General features: G+C 39.4%; 1 long non-coding RNA gene across 1 annotated transcript; it reads left to right on the forward strand.

Annotated features, from left to right (window-relative positions):
- The first annotated feature begins 2,245 nt into the window (after nt 1-2,245).
- LOC117064590 lies at nt 2,246-15,123 on the forward strand. Its single transcript, XR_004429545.1, has 3 exons — nt 2,246-2,318; nt 14,858-14,863; nt 15,047-15,123. It is a non-coding gene; the product is annotated as an uncharacterized LOC117064590 (long non-coding RNA).
- The last annotated feature ends 3,610 nt before the right edge of the window (nt 15,124-18,733 follow it).

Genomic DNA, 18,733 nt, shown 5'->3' on the forward strand with positions numbered 1-18,733 from the left:
GAATTGGCTGGACAAAAAGACATACAAACCTTTCCTGTCCCATTGACTGCAACTCTCAAAAACATTCAAGTACAATCAGTTTAAAATCTATTTACTCCTAAACTCAATAAGCATTTATTGGGCATACTATGTGCTCAACACTGTTCTAAATTCTGGAATAGAAAGATGAATGAGTACTTCAAGGACTGTGTGGCATTGTGAAAATATGAGCCATGTAAATAAGTATTTGGAATCCATGGGATAGTGTCACAGATAACAATAAGAGCAGGTAACAGCATCAACCATGATCAGGGAGGGAGCAGATTCAAGCAAGCATCATAGAGGAAGACTCGCTTGTGATAGGTCTTGAAGGATGCATTCATCAGGTGGCCAGGGTGGTATTCCAGACAAAAGGAAGAAAACGGTCAAAGGCACAGAGGCACGAAAGAGCAAGGAGTATTCAGGGTATTCAGCAAGGAGTATTCAGGGTATTCAGCAGGGTGCTCTGTGCTGCTGGAGACAGAGGATCCTGAGGTGCTAGAGGAGTAACCCTTCTTCTGGTCAATCTTGGGCTCCATGAAGGGACAACTGAGGCCACAGCAACCACTGGCCATCTTTTCATTAAGATTTTTGGACTCTGTGAAAACCCAGGAGTCTTAGATCATTTTTTTGTTTGTTTTGTTTTTGAGATGGACTCTCACTCTGTTGCCCAGGCTGGAGTGCAGTGGTGTGATCTTGGCTCACTGCAAGCTCCACCTCCCATGTTCATGCCATTCTCCTGCCTCAGCCTCCCAAGTAGCTGGGACTACAGGCACATGCCACCATGCCTGGAATTTTTTTTTTTCTTTTTGTATTTTTAGTAGAGACAAGGTTTCACCGTGTTACCCAGGATGGTCTCGATCTCCTGACCTCTTAATCTCCCTTCCTCAGCCTCCCAAAGTGCTGGGATTACAGGTGTGAGCCACCACGCCAGGCGGAGTCTTAAATAATTACTGAAGCTGTCTGGGATTCTACAGTTAGGCTTGATTGATTCATTTGGGGCTAGCCTTGGCTCTACTTTTCATTCCTTTAAGGGTAAATATTCCAGGAAGACCACCACCAGCTGTGCTTGGTCCTATGTTAGCTACTATGCACAGTTTCCACTTTCTAGTTGGTAGTAAATATCTGTTGGCTGAAACGTTGTTGAATGGTTATAAAAATGAGAGCTTCCAGGAACTTCCTGTCTTGTTGGGGAGATGAGTTAAAAATATGTAAAGAACTTGCAGTGCAAGATTTAAGTAACAGTTATAGGCAAAAGAGAGTTGATAAGATTATTATAAACAATTTCCAAAATAGGTGTCACAAGTTACACTATCACATGTAGTGCATAAATATACTTATTTCTTCATAACTTTGTTGGAGTTGGCTATTATAATTTTTAAAGTTTTTGTGTTTTTTTTTAGGGAGACAATCTAATCAGGATGAGATCATTGTAATCTGCATTTCTTTGATTGCTAGTGAGGCTGAACAATTTTCATTTGCTTAATATTGTTATTTTCTATTGCGTGAAGTCATGTTCCTGCTAGCACTGTGATCTAAAAGCAGGGCAAGAAGAGGTTATCTTGCACATAAGAGAAAGAGTGGAGAGACAAGTGCAAGAAACAGCTGTATCTTTTTGGACTGCATCTTTTCGTAGCTAGTGAAAGAAGATCTCACTTCACGTGAGTTAAATAAAAAAGGAAATGCAGTAATCACCCTACTGAAAAGACCTGACAGTAGGTTTGGCTTTAGTTACAGCTCGGAGCTCAAATGATGACACCAGGACTCATTTCTGGATTTTGTGCTCTCCATGTTGATGTAGCATCTGTGTATGCAAACAAGCCTGCCTCTTGCGGTTGTCGTGTAGCTGCAGGAGTTCCCCCACTCTCTAATGCCAGTTTAAGTTTCAGATGGAGAACAGTCCCTTTCTTAGTCTCATTGGGTCTCATTGGATCACCTCAACACCTTGAACCAATCACGGTGGCCAGGAACACGTGGCGTTCTCATTGGCTCAAGGCTGTCCTATATTCCACTGCTAAACTGAATTGGAACTTCACCGTAAGCACGAAGGGTTAGGGAAGAGGATGCCCTCGCCAGATGTGGTGGCTCACACCTATAATCGCAACACTTTGGGAGGCCAAGGTGGGTGGATCACTTGAGTTCAGGAGTTCAAGACCCGCCTGGGCAATATGGTGAAACCCCATGTCTCTACTAAAAATACGAAAAGTAGCCGGACGTGGTTGTGTGCGCCTGTAATCTCAGCTACTCAAGAGGCTGAGGCGTGAAAATTGCTTGAGCCTGGGAGGTGGAGGTTGCAGTGAGTGGAGATTGCGCCATTGCACTCCAGCCTGGGCCATGAAGCGAGACTTTGTCTCGGAATTACCAAAGAACCATTGTTTAGGAAAGCTGGTGTTTGGTAAGGGGCCCCACACTGGGAGTTGTAAGTGGAGATGCAAGGCCCTGAGGATAAATTGTCCTTTGCTCTATGTGGACTTAGGCTGCCCCCGATTGGGCTGTGCCCTTCCAGTGGGAAGTAGAAATACGGCTGCCATGATCTTCTGAATGCTCAGACTCCCCCCTGTTATTCTGTCATCTCCTTTTTTTCTCCCCTCTCCCTGGAACTTGCTTAAATCCATGGTTCTCAGTTTGGTCCTATCCCCAGAGCTGTCAGGAAGGTATTTGTGGAGACAGAAGCCTGCAGACCTCTGACGAGATGAATACTAAGCTATTGTTTCTCAGCTCAAAGTCATCTTTGTTACTTAGGTTTTTGATACTGGGGCTGGAACTCTGCAAACCACATTTTTCCTTTACTGGTTGGCTCCCCGGTGGGCTTTGCCAAGGAGAGAGAGGAAGCCGGAAGAAGACTTAAAACTAGAGGAGGAACAGGGGCCTTGTTCCTTTCTGTTTCTGTGACACAGCAGTGCTTCTTCTCCTTGGCAGTGTCACTTGTTTCTAGTAGCAGAAGTTGGTTCCTATTTGCAGTTGTGGTTTTTTTTTTTTTTTTTTTTTTAACATTCTAAGGACCTGCCTCACGGAGGTCTCTTGGCAACATCAGCTCCTGCCAACTGGACTCTCCTGGGAAGCCTAAATCCCAGCTTTGCTGGATCCTTTAAACTCCTGGTAAATGAGCACCAACCAGGCAGCTCCCTCTCCTCAGAGGTTTGAGCTTGATCTCTCCAGCATCGCTTTCCCAAATTTGTACTTTTTAAATAATACCGGCCTCTTCTCTTTCTTTTCCTAGTTGTTGAAGTAGTAGCTGCTTCTTGTGGTGACTATGCTTATGATATCTCAGTATCTCCTTTTTGATCTCCCAATTGTCCAATACCTGACTAACAATTCTTTACATTAAATTATTTTTGTTAAAATAACTGGTGCAGTTTTTATTTCTTGACCAGACTGATTGAAACAGTCTTAGTCTCAGTCTACCTGAATTGTCTTGCCATTATTCCAATGAAGCCTGAAGAGGATCATTCTGATAGAAAATTAATATTGGCTTCCCATTGCCTTTAGAAGAAGATACATACCTTTGCCTCCTGCCTGATTTTATAGTTGTGTCATTTGCAAGTTTGCACCTTATGCTCTAGGTACATGGGTCTTCTTTAAGTTCTTCCAATGTGTAATGCTTTGTCATGATCAGGCCATTAAATGTGCAGTTCCTTTTGCTAAGAACATTGACATCTTTTACCCTTTTAACTGTGTATCTCTATGTATTATTCATGCATCAGCAGAGATGTCATGTCCCAAACCTTTCTTGGCTTCTCCGCCTTTCCTGTGGTATGCTGTACTTGCTTTCTGATGGCATATATTGTTTGATTATCTGTTTCTGTCACTGGACTGCAAGCTGCTTGAGAGCAATGCCTAGAACTCAATAGGTAGCTGAATTAATATTTGACGAGGACTTCCTTAGAAAATTTCCATGCTTTCTTTTTACTTTTATGAAGTAAGGACAAAACTCAAGCTACCATTACTGCTGATGCAAGTCACGCCCTAAATGACTACTGAGGGTTTTATCTCTTATCCAAAGGACGAGTTAATGTTGTGAAAATTGCCAAAGTCAGACTAGAGGGCAACAAACAAGATGCCTTAAAGACCTGAGATGTCTCTGAGGCTGCCATGTGTCATGCCATTGATGAAGGTGGACAGGGATCAGCTACTGATTCACCAGGTTAAAAGCCTTCCCATCACCCACAGTAGCTGAAGGCATCGTGTCAAAGACAAGTGGCAGAAGAAAATGAAACCTTGTCAAGCCCTTGCATATATGATTTCAGGATGCCAATGAGAGGCATTGGATCACAGGAGAAGATTGTGAATGTGGCTGCTTTTCTGAGGCTGCACCATGCAATGAAGAAACAAAGACTTGGGAGTCTGAACTTGATTTAAATCTTGGCTTTGCCTCTAGTTTCACTGGGAGATAGAAACCTTGATAAGATTCTTAGTTTATTAATCTATAAAATGGGACTAATAGCACTGACTTTATTTATTTAAATAAGATAATTGATTTAAAGCATCTAAATCTTTAATTGATTTAAAGTTAGGAAATACTAGTAGTTTGTGGACAATGATTGGATTGACAGATCTGATTCTACTCATTCATTCATTTAGTCATTAAAAAAATCATTGAGCATCTCCTAAATGCTAGTGATACATAAGCAAATACATTAGAAAATATCCATGCTCTCATGGAGTTTCTACTGGAGAGAGACAATCTGAAAGGTAACGCATCGATAAACAAAAGAATGACAATTTTGTTAGTTGATTGAATCATGTGCTTTATAGCACTTTGATTTCCTGATCCAGGATCCAGTCCAGGATCACATGTTGTGCATTTTAGCGGTCATAGTTCTTTATCTTTACTTAAGAAGAAGTTCCTAGGCCTTTCCTTGACTTTCATGACATTGATATTTTTGAAGAGTCCAGGCCAGTTATCTTGTAGATTGAATCTCAACCTGGGTTTGTCTGATTGTCTTTTGACGATGTGCTTTTTAAGGCCATGAAGGAAGCAAATGGAAGAGCTAAGACTGGGACCTGGCTTTCCTGACCCCACGTCTTGTGCATTTTTCTCTTAAAAACTGCCAAGAGACTTGGAGGTCAGAAGACCCCCCATAGCTTCATCCCCTAAAGAACAGTCCTATTAACACTGCCAGGTGTTAAAGAACAGCAGTATTGACATGGTAATAACCAGAGAGAACACTTCCTTCCAGGTAATCTGGTGATCCTCTTGATCATCATTTAGCATCTCCAGGTCTGAATGACAAATTTTAAAAAAGCTGTAATTATTTCCTTACTTTTTTGTCATCATTTCTCTAAATGACAATTTGTCCTGCTTTAATAGAAGAGCTGGAAAAATCATTAGGGAAATTAGATCAAATGTGGGTAAAATGCCATAAGATCATTTCAGTTCTATTATGATGCATTTTTCAAAACTGTAGGACAGTGAACAAAATGCATTAAAATTAAATAAAAAATTTTTTTTATTTGGAAAATTCTTTTTAAAAGCTGAACAATTACTGCAGCTAATCTATAATTTACCCAAAGGTTGGGTACTTTATTATATTGACATGCTGCAAGTGAGCTCACTAAATTTTCTCCAAGAAATAGAGGAAACAAAAGGGCAAGTAATGGGTCCTCTGAGCCCATGGTCTGCTTCCCGTTTCATGAATGGGACCACAAGTACATTTTAAAATTTGTCCAGATGTTGCTTTAAAAAAAACACACACAAAAAGTCTTCAGACTAACCCTAAATGAACTCTGCGTTTTCATAGCTTTCTTATTTCTGGTTGAATGTTTCTTCTGCTGTTCCAAAAGTGGGATTAGAAGATGTTTTTAGGTGAGACTAGGGGAAGACCCTTCCCCTGTTTAGTTCTTGTTGCTACAGGGAATGGTGGGTGGGGCTGGGTGGCGAGGGGAAATTTCACCTATTATGTATCTTATTAATGAGAAGGCATACATATGGTTAGACTGTTCATTTGTATTATAAATATTAATTCAAATTTAGTTATTGAAAATCCCCCTTATAAGCCAGACACTGTGCTAAGTGGTGGATTTAAAATGAATAACTCAGATGTGGTCCCTACCTACAGGGAGTTTATAATCTTGTGTATGTAGGGTTTGGGTGAGGCAATTCTATTGGCTGAGCACAGGATGCTACAGGAAGTTATGTAACAGACTTAGGAGGGAGGTAAAGTGAGTGGGTTTACATGTGTAATTTCCTCTGTAGCAGACACTTTTACCTGTGATAAAGAACAAAGGCAGAAGAGAAAAGCTTGATTTGGTGAAGAAGTTATACGTCATCATGCTGTTCATTCCCATATAACATGGGAAGCCCATGACAAAGGGCTTTTCAAAGAATGGTGATATTAGGGACCAGGGTAAACACAGTAGTCAAGCAGCTTTTTTGGATCCTTCCTCAGAAAATCTTGGAGGAGATTCCTCACAGAACTCAGAGGCAGAAACTCTCCAGGATAGGGAAGCTGAGGAGCTTGAAGGTTGCTTACCTTTTCTTCTAGGTGACTCTCTGCAGCGCAGGGCTACTTTCTCCTGTGGGTCAGTGACTTTCTACCTCTTTTCTCTATACACTGGGACTCCTGCTTTTTACAGTGGTACTGACTTAATATTTACTACAGGCAATTGTTTCTGGTCTCTCTCTCTCTCTCTGATTAATATATAGAACTTCCCTCTCTACACTCATAGACAATGTTTTATAGCACTCCTGAAACAGATGTGGTATTGTAATGAAGCATTATAGTTGCTTTTGTAATAAGTGTTGAGGGTAGGAAAAAAATGATCATGGAGGAACTTCAATGTGATGAGGTTTAGGTTTGTCCTCCAAATTCTCAGCTATGCCAGAGAAGGCTTCTGCAAAGAAGCAATGTCCAAGCTGAGACTTGAAAACATTAGGGTAGAAACTGGACTCTAGAGAGCAAGAATAACATTTGCAAAGACCTAGAGACTAGAGAGAACATGGCGTATTACATCAGAGAAACTGAAAGTTGTTCAGTATGACTGATGGAAGAGTGAAAACAGGAAGGTGAGGTGGGTTTGGTAATTGAAAGCTTTGGAAACCTTTGAGGCCATGGGAAGCTACTGAAGCCACGTAAGTGGGGAAGTGGTAGGATTAGATTTATATTTCAGAGTAAGCATTCTGGCAGCAGTGGAATGAAAGGTTTAGGGGAAAAGCTGAAAACAGAGAGACCAACTGGTTCTCTCAATGTATTGGGATAGTGGCAGTCAGGATGGGGAGAGGCAGAAGAATGGCAGAAATATTTTGGAAGTAGAAGCAGTAAGACTTGATGATTAATTGGATGTGGACAGTGAGGGAGGAAGCGAAATCAGAGACCAACAGCTCAACTTTCTTCATATCTGTCTTATATCCCAACTCGGTCTTGGACTTTGAAGCCTCCCTGCATCTTCAGTTTTTCCTAAAGCTGTGACCTCAAATCCTGGCATTGACCTTAGACCCCATGATGACTGTTATTGCCTTAGTAGTGCCAACAGCACCCATGGCTACAATCTGTACTCCAAATGCTGGTTCTGGTCATTACCTACCCCCAGGATTAGTCTATCCATGTGTTTGCTTCCTGAATGTACAGCCACAGGATGATAATGGTGGTTAAGAGCAGGGACTTTAAGTGGGATGGATTTAAGTTCAAGTCCCAGCTCTTCACTTACTCTTAGTTTGACCTTTGGCAAGTCACTAAACGTCTCTGAACCTTACGTTTTCTCCTCTGTGAAATAATAACAGAACAACTATGAGGATTAAATGAAAGCATCAATGTGAAGCACAGTGCCTGCACATGGGCAAGCACAAAATGAAAGCTAACCAAAGAGAGGAACAAGGAAATAATACAGAAGAGAGTGATAGATTTTAGTGGGTGTTTTTTCCTTTCCCTCCCATGACCTACAGTCTGAAACAACACAGGATAAAAAAAGCATCCATTTGGATAGAGAGGAAGAGGAAGAATCTCTTTCAGCAGGATTTCATGAAGGAGGTCTGCTAAGAAGAGTTTATTTTGACTGCATAAAAGTTCAGAATGGTTTGTCGAGCCTGGTAGAACCAAAGCTAGGGCCCGACCCACCGAGACTTCTTTCACCCCGGGACTCTTGACTCTTTTCGTGTCATTTTTCTCTTCTACTTACATGTTCTTCCTCATTGTCTTTGTTCAAATCTCAGTCACCGTTAACTCTCTTTTCCTTCCCCCTCCTGCTCTTCTCCTTCTGTCTCTTTACACAAGGTAGCTCTGATGCGTCTCTGTATTTGTCCAGTTCCAGGTACAGCAGGATATAGAAGTTAACATTTATTGGAGACTGTTTTGCTTCCTGGAATCTCCCCTCTAGAAAACTTTGTGTCACTCTGCTTACAAACTTGGTATATCCCTGAGTAGAGGCGGTGCTAATAAAACTCAGTTAGTAATAATAATAATACCAATAAGCAATGTGCATCAATGCACTCTGCTGTTCTATACAATTGGCAGCTCGTTCTACTGGCCACTGACCAAGCAGCACCCTCTCTGATTGGTCAGCTCCATAACTGGTCATTATGGGTTTAATTGTGTTCCCCTTCTCCCCTACAATTCATGTGTTGAAGCCCTAACCTCCAGTATCTGAGAGTGTGACTGTGTTTGGAGATAAGGCCTTTTAAGAGTGATAAAGGTAAAATAAGAGCATTAGGGTGGGCCCTAATCCAATGTGACTAGTGTGCTTTTAACAAGAGGAAATGTGGATAGGCAGAGAGATACTAGGGGTGCATGCACACAGAAGAGAGGCCATGTGAGGACATAGCAAGAAGGTGGCCATCTGAAATTCTAGGAGAGAGTCCTCAGAAGAAACCAAGCATCCTGACATCTTGGTTTTGGACTTTTAGCCTTCAGAACTATGAGAAGATAAAGTTTTATTATTTAAGCCATCCAGTCTGTGGTATTTGGTGCAGTAGCCCTAGCAAACTCATATACTGGTTATGGTATTGTTTGGACTGTCATGTTCAATAATAAGTTTTGTTGATTGCTGAGTCTATTCTAGGGGTAGTGTAGAACACATCATTACATCTTTAGTTACTATCTAGGTATTATCCTCATTTTGCAAAGGGGAGAACTCAGGCTTGAAGAGGAAAATGACTTACCTAGAGTCAAAGTCACAGAGCTAATAAAGGACAAATTCGGGCTCAAATCTAAATCTTTCTGACACCAGTACCTAGGTTCTTAACTATTCTGTACTACCTATAAATACTGGTCTTCTGTGACTGCTTTCACCCAATATAAACAATCCTCCTTATTTTTTTTCTATGGCTCTCTGGTCTTTTTTCCCCTTTGGAGCATGAGCTACAATTTAGAATTATAAATTAATTATGTGGTTATTTTCTCAATGCCTTCCTCTGCTGCTAGTCCCGTGATATAGCACTGTGCTTATAATCATGAAGATGATGTTAGTTTTGGAACCAGCGGTGTTGAAAAGCTTCTTGATTTTTATGCCAAGTGAAAGCCAGCCAGCCCTTTGCATGTGGTGAAATAATCAACTTCGATGGGCACTGGCAAGTAACAGGAACTGCTGCTGGGCTCTTTAATTTATACCTTGATATTGTACACATGTGGCCTCAGGAAGGGAGCGTGTCACCTAACCTTCCCACATGGCAAATACCAGCATTTCCCTCCTCAGGGCTGCTGTCACGAAGAGCCCTGCCTGGTCTGGTGTTCTCGGACTTGTTTTTCCATTTAGAAATGCACTTCAAGGCAGGAAGCTGAGAGCTCCTGGGTGCACCCTTGGTGGCTTTTCTCTGCGTTTCCTGACCTTCTACCCTGTTAATACATCAGGGTGAAGTGGCAGTAGCTTATTTTGGATATAATAGAGCCTACAAAAAATGAAGCCAGGTCTGTTATACCAGATTGTGACTCCTCAGAGAACAAGATCCCAACAGATACTTATTGTAGATGTCACACCATGCTAATCACCTACTTCAACCAATTTAGTATTATGATGATAGTAGTTATTATTTTCCCAATGAGGGTCCCCCATCAGAGGTGGAAACTGTACATTTTCTTCCCAACTAAAACTGATAGAAAAATTCTGTCTACTTTCCGAGGACTGAATTTTGTAAAGACAGATTATTTTTCTCTTTGGGGCTTTTTATTTTTAGGTTTCCTCCTCCCTCTCCCCACTTTTTTTCCATTTAATGCTTTCATACAGAATGAATAGTATTCTACATTTTTATATTCCAAACACCACTCCTGCATAATTTTATTCAATTCTTTGTTGGTTTTTTTTTTCTCCAAGTTATGGTTTTAAAAATAATCTAGAACTAATTTGTCTAATGAATATGCAGTTATTGCAAGAGTCTTTTGAAGTTTTTGAAAACCTTCAGTCAGCATCTTTCTGGGACATGGTGATGAATGTAGCATCAGGCACTTGAAAGCCATTTCTAATTTGGCGTGAGCAGGTATAATTTTTTGCACATTTCAAAACTGGGTATGATGCAGCTATTTATTGTGTACTTAGGGTTCACTTAGTGTAGTTACTTTCTAGCCTAGCTCCCTCTGATGGATGAATGGATGCAGTATTGCTACTGGGGGTACACTGGGGTTGAAACAGAAACCGGGTAGGACAGTCAAGGCAGGGGAGAAGGGAGTGCAGTTTGATTTTGCCACTGCTCATGCCCACAGCTTACAAATAATAGCTACCATTTATGGTGTGCTTATCCCATACAAGATACTTTACAGATGTCTTAATCTTCACTTACACATAATCCAGAAAGCAAAGGAATATTATCACTATTTATAAATAAGGAAAATAAGACTTGAAGGGGTTAAGAAAGTTTCCCAAGATCACATAGGTAGTAAGTGGCAGAGCCTGCATAAACATTTATCCTGGAGCATGTTTTCTGTGTGAGGCACTGTGTAAGTCTAGAAATGAAGTTGACCTGGATTTTACTCTCAGAGTGTTTATCTTTCTGTAGAAGAGAGAGAAGACAAACAACCATATCATGTAGCCAAGAGAATTCAGAAAAAAGAAAGATAGAGGCCATTCCATGGTAGCAGAAGCAAAGGAAAGGGAGAAAAATTTCCATCTCAGTAGAGAGAAAATTTTGTCCTCAGAGGAGCACTGGTTTCCATTTTTGCTCATGCCTCCCTGTTTCCTGCCTACTGTGGACATTATGATTTTGAAAGTGTCCCCTGGACAGCATTTTTCAAGGATCATTTTTGACCTGGGAAGCAGCTTCCCCCTCAGTACTTTTTTTCCAGTACCCGAGTGAAGAGGCTGTTGCTGAAGCAGACAGAAGCATCCCAACCTCAGCTGTGGGGTTCATTATCCTCTGCTGTCAAATTGCCATGGTCGTGAGGGTGTGAAAGGCACAGCGTCTTCCCAGCTCTGGCTGGATACAGGCTGTCAGAGCTCCTCGTAAAAACAGCACAGGGCCTGATGCTGAGTGTCGGAACATGACATCTCATGAACCATAGCCTTCCTCGGTGATGGAACAAAGTACTTTCTTCCATACTCAGTCTTGTTATACGCTTTTTTTTTTTTTTCTTCTGTCCTCCTGAAAATGAGTTTTGGTTGCAGGTAGCAGAAGCACTAAAACTATCTTAAGCAAATAAAAGGGAATTTATTATAAGAATCTGAGGGCTATACCCAGGAATCAAAAACATCAGAAGCCAAGGCAATTAATTACCCTCTTGGCAATTCTCTCTCTTAATTACATGGACTTGTGTTTCTGATTGTTTTTGCATCTCTGTCTACTTTTCCCTATTAACAAATTGTCTCTTCTCATAGATTCATGCCAGAATATGGCTTTCCATAGCCTCCAAATGCCCATCTTCTCAGTTTGAGTTAAGAAAAGAAGTTCACAGTGGATCCCAATTCTACTGCTGGGAGAAAGAAGCCTGATTTATTCCAGGCTGGGTCCAATCAGCTGTGGTTGTGGCAGGGATCAGGTAGTAGAGAAAGGTCCTTATTCTTTCCCCAGCCCCTAGGGGTGGGGTGCATTTTACAGAAAAGGAGAAGTTGTGGGACAGGCATTCAATAGGTAACCACATGTTTGTAAATCAATGCTGTGACATGGTTTTATCTTTTCTTGAGAGTCAGTGCAACTTGCTAACTATCCATATGAGGGCAGTGTCTGTAGAATTTCATTCTTGCTTCTCGGAACAAATGGAATTCATTTGTGCTGTGTAAAGAGGACTAATGAAACTATCCGTATAATCCAGGCAAAAACTTGATGCTGAGGGTAAAGAGGCTTGGGTTGTTCTGAACTAATTAGGCCAGCTAATATTGTTCAAATACACGAGATAATTGCTTCGGCATCCTCATGAAAGTATGAGTAAGATTTGGGTGGTTCTCACTGGCATTGAGAACCTAAAACTACCTCCCTGTCCCATGCCTTTTCTGCAGAGATCTTCTTTGGAATCCCAAGGCAGAGGTGATCTTTCCCTCCGATAAATATCCAAAGAAATGCTTCATACTTTTCTTCTAGTTTATTTAACTTCATTATACTTGTTTGTGTGCTTTTATCTACTGGTAGATTGTTGCTTGCACAGGACAGCACCTACCTTATTTTATTGTTCCTAAGACTGATTATAGTGCTTTACTTATACATAGTAAATTCCTAAATCATAATGCTAAATATATAAGTCGCTTCAGTGACCCATAGTAAACCAGACCAACTTATTATGAGTTCAAAACTCTTTGAGCCAGAGATTCTTCAACTGGACAATTACTAAATAAATATCAATATGCCTAGTACTGTGTTTAGTGCCACTAGGTAAATGGTTTTAAAATTCATTTGCTAAGACCTTGGGAAACCTTACACTGAGCCTCAATGTCCTATCTGCAAACTGGGGAGTCGAGGAGGAGTAATAATATTTCCTTTGTAAGATGATTGTAGGAGTTAGAAATTATATATAGAAAAGAGCAAGTACAGAGTAACCTTTTCTGTTTAATTGTAGTTATTATTCATTGTGGTAGGTATGAATTTTCAGGCATAACTCTCAAGTGCTACTAACTCACATTTCTTTATTGCTCATGACATTTATGGTGTCCTCATTGATCTCTTCAATTTCCTTGGATAGAAATTGAATTTCAGTTGTATTCTAGAGATCTCTAAACAGTCCAAAGATGTGGAAAGTCTCCATGTGTTTTATGCAGTCCTCTACATTTGGGAGAGGCTCTCCGGACTTCAGTCTACTCTGCTTATCACTAATCAACTTTTCCAAGCCCTTCTTGGCGCCTTAGGATTGAAACTCTCTAGCTGTGGTTCCCAGGATCATAATTGCTATGTTCCCTATTCCCCTTGGGCTGAGGAATCTTCCACTCCCTTAATTTGAACTTTTCTGCCCCGACTTCCTAACTATAGAAGCCTGAGGCCACGTGGGAGGGTTGTCGTGTAGGAATCTGGAAACTTCTGCTTTAGTTTCTGAAACTCAAAAGTTGAGATGTCAATGAGTCTTAGCTCAAATTTTATCTCTTTGTAGAGATCTTTCTAGAATATGCCTTCAAAAGTAGAGTCCATGCTCAATCCCAGCCAATTACCTCACCCTATTTTGTTATTTTCATAGAATTCATCACTATCTTGACTTATCGTAATCATGAATTGTCTTTACGTGCTAGGTTATAGTCTCCCAAGGGGCGGAAATCTTATTCACCATTGTATCCTTAGCACTATGTCTGGCACATATCAGATGCTTGGTAAATACTTCTTAAATAAAAGAATTAATTATTCTGCCCAATTGTGAAGCTAATGGTGATGAAGTTGATGAAATAAATATGATGTAGTACTTATTTTAAGGTTGCTTAAACTATTTTGAGTTAATAATCAAGAAATAATTTGAAGACTGACCCAGGGCTTGAATGGAGAGTTCGCAGAGGTGAAGTAGTTAGTATATATATCTATATCTATATATATATATAGATATGCACACAGACACACACAAATTCATAATACATTTATATAAAGAATTCATTTATACAAATAATATATAAAATATGTAAAATGTATACAGTGTACATTACATATAAATATGTATAAAATAGAAGCTTTCTACATAGTTAGAAAAAGTTCTTAAAGTTCCAGTGTTTGTATTAATAATATGAAAGGTAGATATAATATATTTATGTCTAGCAAAAGGGGACATAGATTATAAAAGCTTGAGCAATATTGGTTTAATTTTTAGTGCCACAGTGAGTTGTGAGCTAACTCCACCTGAATCATTGGAGCATTTAAAAAATATAGAATCAAGGGCGCTACCCATAGAGGTCCTGGTTCTGTGAACTGGGATGAGACTCAGAAATCTGTATTTTGAAAATAGATTCTCTAGGTGATTCTGCTTCTTAACCAAACTTGGGAGCCAGTGATTTATGTGAAAAGTCTACGAAAAGGAAAGAAAAGGAAAGTGAATTTAAAGAGGGATATCTTTGTGAATGATGTAGAATTTCAGCTCAAACACTTTGCTCAGTGGAGAATTTTTAATGAAACCACAGACCGTTGCTGACCCCAAAACTCATAATTCACACTTTATCCCCAGTGCTTGAGGTGAATGGTGGTGCTTCAGTTTTTTTACTTCCTTTTTTTTTCTGGTTTTATTTAAACATAATACTTTTATTATGAAAAAGTTTAATTATATATGAAGTAAGAAAGCACAATGAATCCCTGTGCCTGTTTAGATGAATGTGTCACCCAGCTTCAATAATGGTCAATTCTTGGCCAACTTCATCTGTGCTGCACTTGCTAACCCCCCTACCTCTTGATTATTTTGAAGAAAATCCAAGACTTGGTATCATTTCTTCCATTAATGTTTCAATCTGAAAAATAAGGACTCCTAAAAAACATAATCTCAGCCAGGCACGATGACTCAGGCCTATAATCAAAGCACTTTGGGAGGCCGAGGTGGGTGGATCACTTGAGGTCCATAGATGGAGACCAGCCTGGCCAACATGGTGAAACCCCGTCTCTACAAAAAATACAAAAATTAGCCAGGTGTGGTGGCACATGGCAGTAGTCCTAGCGACTCGGGAGGCTGAGGCATGAGAATTGCTTGAACCCGAGAGGTAGAGGTTTCAGTGAGCCAAGATTGCACCACTGCACTCCAGCCTGGATGACAGAGCGAGACTCTGTCTCAAAACAAAAACAAAAACAAAAAGCCAAAACCCAGAAAACAAACAAAAACAAAAAACATAATCTCAATACAATCATTATACTAAAATAATTAATAATTTCTTAATTTTTTCAAGTATTACCCCATGTTAAAATTTTCTCATTTGCTACAGAAATGCTTTCTCACAATTTGTTTTCATAATTAGTTTGACTTCTGATGAAAATAAGACTCATATATTTTGTTTAATAGGTCTCTTAAGCCTTCTTTGATCTAAGGTTTTCTTTCTTTCTTTGCAACTTATTTGTTGAAAAATCTGGTCACTTTGTCAGTAGAGTTTCTCATAGTCTAAATTTTGCTAATTTTATTTCTGTGGTGTCATTAAAAGCATTTTTTTCTGTCCTATGTATATTCTGTAAATTGATAACCAGATTTAAAAGCTTACTCAGATTAAGATTTGATTTGTTTTCCACATTACTTCATAGATGGCGGTGTTTATTTATATCAAGGAGCATACACCTTATTGTCCCTTTTTTTGTCATGATAGTAGCAACTGGTTTCTCAGGAAAAGTGGGTTAAATGCTCAATTCTTTCATTTTATTTGCCTGTTTCTTGGCATTCTCCAAAAGTGAGCAGTGAGTTGTTTTGTTATTGTTGTTGTTTCTTTTTCTTAGGCAGAGTCTTGCTCTGTTGCCCAGGCTGGAGTGCAGTGGCAAGACCTTGGCTCACTGCAGCCTCTACCTCCTGGGTTCAAGCGATTCTCTTGCCTCAGCCTCCTGAGTGGCTAGGATTACAGGCACCTGCTGCCACGCCTGGATAATTTTTTGTATTTTTAGTAGAGACAGGGTTTCACCTTGTTGGCAAGGCTGATCTCAAACTTCTGACCTTGTGATCCGCCCGCCTCGGCCTCCCAAAGTGCTGGGATTACAGCTGTGAGCCACTGCCACACAAACAATGAGCCACATTATTGTGTGTGTGTTTTGTTTTGTTTAGAGATGGAGTTTCACTCTTGTTGCCCAGGCTGGAGTGCAATGGCACGATCTTGGCTCACCGCAACCTCTACTTCCCAGGTTCAAGTGATTCTTCTGCCTCAGCCTCCCTAGTAGAGCTGGGATTACAGGCATGTGCTACCATGCCTGGCTAATTTTGTATTTTTAGTAGAGACAGGGTTTCTCCATGTTGGTCAGGCTGGTCTTGAACTCCCAACCTCAGGTAATCTGCCCGCCGCAGCCTCCCAAAGTGCTGGGATTACAGGCATGAGCCACCGCGCCCGGCGCCACATTACTGTTTTTAATATTGGTATCAATTCACATATTTGTTGTGTTTCAATCTATTGCAGTTGTTATTTTTAGTCCTCATTTTTCTTTACAATTGTGTGGTTCTTCATTGTGCAGATGTACCTTGCTGGGCCATAGCCGAGTTCAGCAAATATTTTCTCTAAAGAAACATAATAACATATTTGTCACAGTTTTTGTTTTTTTTTTTCCTATAATCATTTAAAATGTAAAACCACTCTCAACTTCCAGGCTGTATAGAAACAGGCTTGGAGATTTGAGCCATGCACTGTAGTTTGCTGACCACTGAACCAGTTCTCTACTGATAGCTATTTGGTTTGTTTGCAGACTTTTACTGTAATAAATTGTGCTGTAACAGATAATTTTCTGCATACATCTTTTTCTATTTTTGCCATTGGAATGGACTCCTAGAAATGAGGTTACTGAGTCAAAGGGTAAATGCTTATTAGTTTTGCTAGATAGTGTCAATCTCTTCTCAATGGGTTTGTTCTGTTTTGTACCAGCAATGTATGAGAATGTTTCCTCCAACCTTGCCAAAAGAGTGGATTATTGAACTTTTAGATTTTTTTTATCATTCTGAGTGAATAGCATATATAATCTTAATTTGCATTTATTTTATTATTAGTAAGATTAAGTCTCTTTTCATATGGACTGAGAGCCATTTACATTACTTTTTGGTGGAATATCTCTTTATAGCTCTTGCCCAGTTTACTATAATTAATTGATCTATTTTTTCCTCTATTTTTATAATATTAACTCATTATCCCTGCAAAAAGTGGCAAGTGTTTTTCTCTGGGTTTAAAAAATTTTAAATTAAGACTTTTTTGCTATATAGTTTTTATAATTTTAATTTGTATGTCAAGTTTATCTAATTTTTCTCTTATTGCGTCTAGATTTTGAGTCATAGGAAAGTGTTTCCTACTCCCAAGTTCAACCATTTTAAAATAGTACTGATATAGTAGTAGTCTTACATTTATTGTATTTTTTTTTTTTTTTTTTGAGACTGAATCTCACTCTATTGTCCAGGCTGGAGTGCAGTGGTGAAATCATGGTTCACTGAAACCTCCACCTCCTGGGTTCAAGCGATCCTCCTGCTTCAGCTGGGACTACAGGTGTGCACCATCACACCTGGCTAATTTTTGTATTTTTAGTAGAGACAGGGTTTTGGCATGTTGGCCAGGCTGGTCTCAAACTCCTGGCCTCAAGCAATCTGCTTGCATTCGCTTCCCAAAGTTATGGGATTACAGGCATGAGCCACTATGCCTGGTCATAGTCTTACATTTAAATCTGACACATTTGGAATTTATATTGGTATATGGAGTGAGGAATAGATCCAGTTTTATCATTTTCCATGTGACTTACCAGGTATCTCAATACTACTTATTAAAACATTCATCTTTTCCCAACTAATTTCAGATGCTGAATCTGAATTAATAAAAAATACTAATTTTACACATTTCAGTTATTAAATGCTAAATTTTCATATGTGATCAGATCTATTTCTGGATTTTCTATTTGTTCCATTTGTCCTTCTGTCTATTCAAATACCAATACCAATATCATATTTTACACTTGGACACAGGTGGGGAACATCACACACCGGGGCCTGTCGTGGGGAGGGGGGAAGGGGGAGGAATAACATTAGGAGATATATCTGATATAAATGACGAGTTAATGGGAGCAGCACACCAACATGGCACATGCATACATATGTAACAAACCTTCACGTTGTGCACATGTACCCTAGAACTTAAAGTATAATAAAAAAATACCAATACCATATTTTAAAAGTGTTATAGATTTGAAAAAACATCTTAATATCAAGGAGGGCTAGGCTTCCCCCTCCTATTTCTTATATTTTTTGGTGTTTTTCCAAATTAATGGTATAATCAACTTCATCTTTAGGAAAATAAAAACTTGATGACATTTTATTGGCACTCACTAAGTATAAAAGTTAACTTTGTGTCCACTGCCAACTTTTTGATGTTGGTACTTCCTTGTCTAGAATATGGAAGGAAAGCCTTCTTATTTGTTCAAGTCTGCTTCTGTGTTTTTCAGAAATATTTTTTACTTTTTCTCATGTGGATTTTACTTAGGTGTTATTATTACTGTAATAATAATAATAGTTATTGTCCTTGTAAACAGGCTTTTCCCCTTCCAATGATGGCTTTGAATTGGATTTTGCTTATTCATATATCCATTTTTTACTTTTAGTCTTTTGTAATTTGTTTGTTTTGCGTGTGTCTCTCAGATGTGTTGAATTTTGGTTTGCTAGCAAACCTAAAAATTTTTTAGGGATTTGTTATGTCCATTTATATTTATTGATATGATTGAGAGCTTTGAGCTCAGTTGTGTTATATTGTTTGATTT

Source organism: Trachypithecus francoisi, unplaced genomic scaffold (assembly GCF_009764315.1).
Source record: "Trachypithecus francoisi isolate TF-2019V2 unplaced genomic scaffold, Tfra_2.0 Lachesis_group2, whole genome shotgun sequence".
NCBI lineage: Eukaryota > Metazoa > Chordata > Mammalia > Primates > Cercopithecidae > Trachypithecus > Trachypithecus francoisi.